The sequence below is a fragment of the Lolium rigidum genome, chromosome 4 (assembly GCF_022539505.1).
Source record: "Lolium rigidum isolate FL_2022 chromosome 4, APGP_CSIRO_Lrig_0.1, whole genome shotgun sequence".
Taxonomy (NCBI): Eukaryota; Viridiplantae; Streptophyta; class Magnoliopsida; order Poales; family Poaceae; genus Lolium; species Lolium rigidum.
Window position 1 is genome coordinate 109,078,172 of NC_061511.1, and position 8,318 is coordinate 109,086,489.

An 8,318-nucleotide genomic window follows, 5' to 3' on the forward strand; every position below is an offset into this window, starting at 1 on the left:
TCTTTACTTTTTGGATTATTTGTACTACTGTTGATGATTATTAATAGATCGGTGGATTTCTCGCAAAAAAGGATAGAGTGGAGAGAACCTTATTTTAACTTTACACTAATTGCGAAAAAGCCATAGGGGCACGAATAATGGAAGCGGGCCCCACCTAGGGCACGCGACTGCTATTTTGGCCGCATGATGGCACGCGACAAGTAAGACCATAGTGGTAGTGTATCGTCTGGTAAGGCACGCGACTAGTAAGTGGGACCACCTGCACAAATGAATAGAAATTTTCTACAACGGGCACAAATAGTGGCACGCGACAGGTATACAGATAGTGGTAGTGCGCGGGATTTGGCACGCGACTGATATGCGGTGCCCGTACCTAACCAACGCATTATCTTCTCCTTTTCCTCCAGGTCGATATAAATCTTTGCGAGTACGTACCATGCATCAATGGATGTACTTTATGAGACGATAAGCATAGTGCATGCGCACCAATTTAGGGGCTATATATATATATATATATATATATATATATATATATATATATATATATATATATATGCATGCTCCTGTCACACTCTCTCAAAACACAGAATTTAGCAAAGATTGTCATCGATTGGGAAGCTCCTATGGCAGAGCTTCTCGAAGATGCCATATACTTATAGCTATATAGCTACCACTTATAAGACATCATCGAGAAACTCGTCTTAGGGTCAGATCCACACGACGGGGAGACTATAGGGGAAAGCTTATTGGCAGCATGCCATGTCCGAAGCACGCGGCTAATAATACCCGCAGCGCACCCCCTAGTCGCACGCAGCTGCTAGGTTTTAGCTGCATCGTGCTTCCTCCGTCGCACGCGACTACCAACTTATTCACAGCATGCTCCCACTACCACACACTTCTATTATGTCCCGTAAAGTGCTCTTACTAATAACCTCCCTCCACTCTTTCCTCATTCTAAACCCCCAAATCCGCCTGAGCGAACCCTAGCTAGCTGACCGCCGGAGCCGCCACCACCTTCCCCGACGCGTCGCCGCAGACCGCCAGCGCCGCCACCTTCCATGATCGCTCGCGCCGCTGCCTTCCTCGACCAGTCGCCGTCGCCACCGCCACCTACCCCCCCCCCCACCGTGCGTGTACCCGATTTGTATGTTATATATATTTGTATGCTATAGATTTGCTGCTAATAATGCTATAGATAATTCATAGTCATTGTCATATGGCCGATGATTTGCTGCTAATAATGCTATATTTGTAATGGCTGACGATTAGAATTTTTTGGCATCGATCCTAGGGTGGTGTGAGCGAGCCTTGTCATATGCACAAATACAAATCTTGTGCATCGTACTTGGCTCGCTCACCACATCCATGTGATTTTTGGGTTCAATATAAATACAAGGCCTTATTTGAAGTTCATTTTAAATCCCTAATTGTTAACATAAACAAACCATTATGCATCAAATGAATTTTATGAATCCTTGCGCAAACTGTGGACAATATAGGCATATGGATAAAAAAATTGTCATACTGTTCAAAGAGGAAAATAAAACCATGTTGGTATGTTTTAGTCTAATTAGTTAGTTGTTCATATATATAGTTGCTTGACTTATATATTTGATCTAATTGTTGTTTCTTTAGTAATTCTGTTTAGGCTATTCCATGTAGCGCAAGAAGTGACTTCATGGAGCATGTACATAGAAACATTAACCAACTGAGAATGTTTGAAGTCGTCCTCCAACAGGACACACTGATCATAGGGGAGAGGACCTTCATTGTTGAAGTCATCAATGAGGCAAACCCAACCTATCTTCACGGGTTCGTTGGATAGAGATGATAGGCCAAGACTAAGTGTTATTTCTACTTGGATAATTTATACGGGGAGACCTTCTTCTACTAAAAACAACGGGCCGCCTCCTCGTCATCTGGTGGTGAGTACCACGACCCAAGAGATTCTGACGGGGTCGTTGCTCATTACCTACCCACGGAGTCGGAGGCGAAGGATCCGCCCCCAGGTGTGTAGTGTAGATCTTGTCCATTACATATCATGTAGGTCTTGACCATTACCAATTGTAGTATATGCAACACAATGATTTGGTCACTTGACTATTGTTCTCAATGCAATGTAATGACTTGGTCACTTGCTTGATTTTGTAGTGTAATGATTTGGTCATTTAGCTAATTCGGTGTATCTGCCTGAGCATTGATGTTATATATGTCTACATATTATACATGTATAAATGTGGGGGAAAGACAAGAAGAATATGTACTGGTAGCAGGTGGGTACTAGTTGCGTGCCGCTGGGTGCGCTACCAGTAAACTTAGTGGCATCGTACTAGGAAAGCACGCGACCGGTACACACATACCTCTGGCGAGGTACTTGTCGCGGGGTGATACGTCTCAAACGTATCTATAATTTCTTATGTTCCATGCTACTTTTATGATGATACTCACATGTTTTATACACACTTTACATCATTTATATGCATTTTCCGGAACTAACCTATTGACAAGATGCTGAAGTGCCAGTTCCTGTTTTCTGCTGTTTTTGGTTTCAGAAATCCTAGTAAGGAAATATTCTCGGAATTGGACGAAATCAAGGCCCACGATCTTATAATTCCATGAAGCTTCCAGAACACCGAAGATGGACCAGAGGGGAGGCCCAGGGCCACCACACATGGTGGCGGCACGGCCAAGAGGGGGGCCGCGCCCCCCTGTTGTGTGGAGCCTCCAGACCCCCTCCGACTCCGACTCTTCGCCTATTTAAGCCGTCCTGACCTAAAACTTCGAGACGAATAAGCCACGATACGAGAGAAGTTCCAGAGCCGCCGCCATCGCGAAGCCAATATTCGGGGGACAGAAGTCTCTGTTCTGGCACACCGCCGGGACGGGAAAGTGCTCCCGGAAGGCATCTCCATCGACACCACCGCCATCTCCATCAACGCTGCTGTCTCCTATGATGAGGAGGGAGTAGTTCTCCCCCGAGGCTAAGGGCTGTACCGGTAGCTATGTGGTTAATCTCTCTCCCATGTACTTCAATACAATGATCTCATGAGCTGCCTTACATGATTGAGATACATATGATGAGCTTTGTAATCTAGATGTCGTTATGCTATTCAAGTGGATTTTACTTATGTGATCTCCGGAGACTCTTTGTCCCACGTGTGTAAAGGTGACAGTGTGTGCACTGTGTGGGTCTCTTAGGCTATATTTCACAGAATACTTATTCACTGAGTTATGATTTGAGTTGGATGTCTCTATGAAATTGTGGTGTGTTAGTACCTCCTATGAATGCTCACGGTGACATCGTGGGGTGTTTATTAGTACTTGGGAATACATCTTTAAGGTTTGCCTACATGATGAATTAGTGTTCGTTATCTTGCCAAAGAGTAATTCAGAATCGCATAGTGAAGTGCTTATATTTATATTCCATTATGATTGCAATGTTGAGAGTGTCCACTAGTGAAAGTATGATCCCTAGGCCTTGTTTCTAAGCATTGAAACACCGTTTCCATCAAGTTTTGTTGCATGTTTACTCGCTGCCATATTTTATTCAGATTGTTATTACCGCCCATATACATCCATATCACTTGTATTTCACTCTTCGCCGAACTAGTGCACCTATACATCTGACAAGTGTATTAGGTGTGTTGGGGACACAAGAGACTTCTTGTATCGTAATTGCAGGGTTGCTTGAGAGGGATATCTTTGACCTCTACCTCCCTGAGTTCGATAAACTTTGGGTGATTCACTTAAGGGAAACTTGCTCGCTGTTCTACAAACCTCTCGCTCTTGGAGGCCCAACACTGTCTACAGGAATAGAAGCGTGCGTAGACATCAAGCTATTTTTTGGCGCCGTTGCCGGGGAGGTAAGGTAAAAGGTATTCACATCCTCCGACTACTAAGCTATTTCCTAGCATTGTTGCCGGTGTGTGAGTGCTCGAAGCTATTTCCTTTAGATCCTGCAATTGCATCTTTTTTTTTCTTGTTTTTATTTTTCACTAGTAAGGCATAATGGAAAACAACTGTGAGCTTTTTAAACTATTTCCTGAGTTAAGACATGGATTGTTTGATGCGAAAATTAAAAACACTGTGGAACCTTATTTGCATGCTAGTAGTAATATTGGTATGAACGCTTTGAACACCATTGTTGATAATGATATAGAAAGTTCTAAGCTTGGGGAAGCTGGTTTTGATGAGCATGATATTTTTAGTCCCCCAAGCATTGAGGAGAAAATTTTCTTTGATGATACTTTGCCTCCTATTTATGATGATTATAATGATAGTGGTCTTCTGGTGCCGCCTACTATGGAGGATAAATTTAATTATGATTACAATATACCTCCTATATTTGATGATAGCTACTTTGTTGAATTTGCTCCCACTACAATTAATAAGAATGACTATGCTTATGTTGGGAGTAGTAATAATTTTATGCATGAGACTCATGATAAGAATGTTTCATTTGATAGTTATATTGTTGAGTTTGTTCATGATGCTACTGAAAATCATTATGAGAGAGGAAAATATGGTTGTAGAAGTTTTCATGTTACTAAAACACCTCTCTATATGCTGAAAATCTTGAAGTTGCGCTTGTCTAGTTTTCCTATGCTTGTTGCATTATGCCTACATGACTTGTTTATTTACAAGATTCCTTTTCATAGGAAGTGGGTTAGGCTTAAATTTGTTTTGAATTTGCTTCTTGATGCTCTCTTTTGCTTCAACTCTTATTTCTTGGGAGTGTATCATTAAAACTACTGAGCCCATCTTAATGGCTATAAAGAAAGCACTTCTTGGGAGATAACCCATATTTTTATTTTACTACAGCAATTTTGTTTTATATTTGAGTCTTGGAAGTTGTTACTACTGTAGCAAACTCTCCTTATCTTTATTTTATTGCATTGTTGTGCCGAGTAAAGTCTTTGATAGTAAGGTTCATACTAGATTTGGATTACTCGCGCGAAACGAGTTCTTCGTTGTCACGAATTTGGGCAGGGGTTCTCTCGTAGGTAACTCAGAAAAATCTGCCAATTTACGTGAGTAATCCTCGGATATGTACGCAACTTTCATTCAATTTGGGCATTTTCATCCGAGCAAGTCCAAGTGCCTCTAAAAAATTCGTCTTTACGGACCGTTCTGTTTTGACAGATTCCGCCTTTTATTTCGCATTGCCTGTTTTGCTATGTTTGATGGATTTCTTTGTTCCATTAACTTTCAGTAGCTTTGTGCAATGTCCAGAAGTGTTAAGAATGATTATGTCACCTCTGAATACATGAACTTTCAATTATGCACTTACCCTCTAATGAGATTGTTTTGAGTTTGGTGTGGAGGAAGTTTTCAAGAGTCAAGAGAGGAGGATGATACAATATGATCAAGAAGAGTGAAAAGTCTAAGCTTGGGGATGCCCCCGTGGTTCATCCCTGCATATTTCAAGAAGACTCAAGCATCTAAGCTTGGGGATGCCCAAGGCATCCCCTTCTTCATCGACAACTTATCAGGTCACCTCTAGTGAAACTATATTTTTATTCCGTCACATCTTATGTGCTTTACTTGGAGCGTCTGTGTGCTTTTATTTTCGTTTTGTTATTTTCATTCTCTGAATAAATTCATCCTTGTGTGGGAGAGAGACATGCTCCGCTCGTTCATATGAACACATGTGTTCTTAGCTTTATTTTTAATGTTCATGGCGAAGGTTGAAACTGCTTCGTTCATTGTTATATGGTTGGAAACAGAAAATGTTGCATGTGGTAAATGGTATAATGTCTTGAATAATTTGATACTTAGCAATTGTTGTGCTCATATAGATCATGTTTGAGCTCTTGCATCATGTACTTTGCACCTATTAATGAAGAACTACATAGAGCTTGTTAAAATTTGGTTTGCATGATTAGTTTCTCTAGAGTCTAGATATTTTCTGGTTAAGGTGTTTGAACAACAAGGAGACGATGTAAAGTCTTATAATGCTTGCAATATGTTCATATGTAAGTTTTGCTGTACCGTTTTATACTTGAGTTTGATTCAAACAACCTTGCTAGCCTAAACCTTGTATTGAGAGTGATTACTTCTCATGCATCCAAATCCTTGAGCCAAAAACTATGTCATTTGTGTCCACCATACCTACCTACTACATGGTATTTCTCTGCCATTCCAAAGTACATTACTTGAGTGCTACCTTTAAAATTCTATCCTTTGTCTTTGCAATATATAGCTCATGGGAAAATAGCCTTAAAAACTATTGTGGTGAAGAATATGTAGCTATGTATCTTATTTCTTAATTAGTTGCTTGTTGAGCGGTAACCATGTTTCTGGGGACGCCATCAACTTTTACCTTTGTTGAATATCATGTGAGTTGCTATGCATGTGCGTCTTGTCTGAAGTAAGGGCGATTTTCATGATCATATGGTTTGAGTATGCATATTGTTAGAGAAGAACATTGGGCCGCTAACTAAAGCCATGATCCATGGTGGAAGTTTCAGTTTGGACAATTAACCCTCAATCTCTTATGAGAATTTTAACTGTTGTTGAATGCTTATGCATTAAAGAGGAGTCCATTATCTGTTGTCTATGTTGTCCCGATATGGATGTCTAAGTTGAGAATAATCAAAAACGAGAAATCAAATGCGATCTTTCTCCTTAGACCTTTGTACAGGTTGCATAGAGGTACCCCTTTGTGACACTTGGTTGAAACATATGTTATGCAATGATAATCCATGTTAATCCAAGCTAATTAGGACAAGGTGCGAGCACTATTGGTAATCTATGCATGAGGTTTGCAACTTATAGGATATATTATACATAACACATGTGATTTATTACTACCATTGACAAAATTGTTTCTTGTTTTCAAAATGAAAAGCTCTAGCACAAATATAGTAATCCATGCTTCCCTCTGCGAAGGGCCTATCTTTTACTTTATTGTTGAGACAGTTCACCTATTCTTTCTATCCTAGAAGCAAACACTTGTATCAACTGTGTGCATTGATTCTTACATGTTTACCTATTGCACTTGTTATATTACTTTGTGTTGACAATTATCCATGAGATATGCATGTTGAAAGTTGAAAGCAACTCGCTGAAACTTATATCTTCCTTTGTGTTGCTTCAATGCCTTTACTTTGAATTTATTGCTTTATGAGTTAACTCTTATGCAAGTCTTATTGATACTTGTCTTGAAAGTACTATTCATGAAAAGTCTTTGTTATATGGTTCAGTTGTTTACTCATTGTCTTCACCATTGCTTCAAATCGCTGCATTCATCTCATATGCTTTACAATAGTATTGATTAAGATTATGATAGCATGTCACTTCAGAAATTATCCTTGTTATCGTTTACCTACTCGAGGGCGAGTAGGAACTAAGCTTGGGGATGCTTGATACGTCTCAAACGTATCTATAATTTCTTACGTTCCATGCTACTTTTATGATGATACTCACATGTTTTATACACACTTTACATCATTTATATGCATTTTCCGGAACTAACCTATTGACGAGATGCCGAAGTGCCGCTCTCGTTTTCGCTGTTTTTGGTTTCGTAAATCCTAGTAAGGAAATATTCTCGGAATTGGACGAAATCAAGGCCCACGATCTTATAATTCCACGAAGCTTCCGTAACACCGAAGAGGGACCGGAGGGAGGCCCGTGGCCACCACACATGGTGGCGGCGCGGCCAAGAGGGGGGCCGCGCCCCCCTGTTGTGTGGAGCCTCCAGACCCCCTCCGACTCCGACTCTTCGCCTATTTAAGCCGTCCTGACCTAAAACTTCGAGACGATTAAGCCAGGATACGAGAAAAGTTCCAGAGCCGCCGCCATCGCGAAGCCAAGATTCGGGGGACAGAAGTCTCTGTTCTGGCACGCCGCCGGGACGGGGAAGTGCCCCCGGAAGGCATCTGCATCGACACCACCGCCATCTCCATCAACGCTGCTGTCTCCTATGATGAGGAGGGAGTAGTTCTCCCCCGAGGCTAAGGGTTGTACAGGTAGCTATGTGGTTAATCTCTCTCCCATGTACTTCAATACAATGATCTCATGAGCTGCCTTACATGATTGAGATCCATATGATGAGCTTTGTAATCTAGATGTCGTTATGCTATTCAAGTGGATTTTACTTATGTGATCTCCGGAGACTTGATACGTCCCAAACGTATCTATAATTTCTTATGTTCCATGCTACTTTTATGATGATACTTACATGTTTTATACACACTTTACATCGTTTTGATGCGTTTTCCGGAACTAACCTATTGACGAGATGCCGAAGTGCCAGTTCCTGTTTTCTGCTGTTTTTGGCTTCAGAAATCCTAGTAAGGAAATATTCTCGGAAT